This window comes from Pteropus alecto, unplaced genomic scaffold, assembly GCF_000325575.1.
Source record: "Pteropus alecto unplaced genomic scaffold, ASM32557v1 scaffold6285, whole genome shotgun sequence".
NCBI lineage: Eukaryota > Metazoa > Chordata > Mammalia > Chiroptera > Pteropodidae > Pteropus > Pteropus alecto.
The window spans coordinates 1-1,396 of record NW_006436363.1 but is presented as its reverse complement, the minus strand read 5'-3'; the positions used below and the strand labels follow the sequence as shown (position 1 = coordinate 1,396).

The 1,396-nt window shown below is 40.0% G+C and overlaps 1 pseudogene; it reads left to right on the top strand.

Annotated features, from left to right (window-relative positions):
• The first annotated feature begins 578 nt into the window (after nucleotides 1-578).
• LOC107195788 lies at nucleotides 579-1,360 on the top strand (annotated as a pseudogene).
• Nucleotides 1,361-1,396: the final 36 nt, after the last annotated feature.

The following is a 1,396-nucleotide window of genomic DNA, read 5'->3' as shown; positions in this document are numbered from 1 at the left end:
AGAATCTAGATTACATAGTCCTGCCTTGTACAGAGTATTCAAGATATTTTAAATAAATGACTATCTAGCATTGCTTTTGAATACCATAAGATATATTTACTACGTCTTAAATTCTTTAGATTTTTTTTTCCTTAAAGAGGTAAGAGTAATTCTTATTCTATATATTTTTTATTAAAGAAGTTGCTATATTTTCCTGTGGTCATGGATTTGTTATCTCTAATTTCCTTGTTCCTTTGATACTCTTCAGTCAAGTTTCTCTAAAGTAAGTGTGTATAGAAAGAGGTAAATAACACACAAACAAATAAGAGAACAGTTCTAAGAAGAAAAAAAATGTCTTACTGAGAAATACTGCTGAAGGTACTGGGGTGTATGACCTCACAAGTCAATTTCTTGATCCAAAATATTCACACAATGCTGTGTGCCATTTACTTATTTCCTTTCTCCAACTCCTCTTTTCTTTTTCAAAGTACCCAAGCTACATGGAACCATGAAATCTAACACGTGTATCAGAATTCTTCCTCATTGGACTCTCAGATGATCTAGAACTTCAGCCTCTGTTCTTTGGGCTTTTTCTGTCCATGTACCTGATTGCCATATTGGGGAATCTGGTCATCATCTTGACGGTCAGCTTAGACTCCCACCCCCAAACCCCCATGTACTTCTTTCTCTCCAACCTTTCCGTGGCTGACATCTGTTTTATCCCTACCACTGTCCCAAAGATGATTATAGACATCCAAACTCACAGCAGAGTCAAATCCAATACAAACTGCCTGACCAGATGTCTTTTTTGATCCTTCTTGGATGTATGGATGGTATGCTGCTGACTACGATGGCTTATGACCGGTTTGTGGCCATCCGTCACCCTCTGCACTACTCAGTCATCACTGACCCATGCCTCTGCTGCTTCTTAGTTTTGGTGTCATTTTTTATCAGCTCTTTTGGGCTCCTAGCTGCACTAATCAATAGTGTTACAACATACTTGCTTCAAGGATGTAAAGTTTCTAAATTCTTCTGTGACCCTTCTCAACTCTTTCGTCTTGCCTGCTTTGACACCTTCATCGTTAAGATAGTCGTGTATTTTGTTGGCGCTATCTCTGATTTTCTCCCTATCTCAGGCCTCTTTTTCTCTTACTATAAAATTGTTTCCTCCATTCTGAGAGTGCCATCAATAGGGAGGAAGTACAGAGCCTTCTCCACCTGTGGCTCTCACTTGTCAGTAGTTTGCTTATTCTATGGAATAGGCATCGGTGTTTACTTTGGATCAGCATTGTTGCCTTCCCCCAGGAATGATGTGGTGGCCTCAGCCATGTACACTGTAGTTGCCTCCATGCTGAGCACCCTTAATGTCCCTGTTCCTCAGGCCCTTCATTTATGGCCTGAGGAACAGGGACATTAA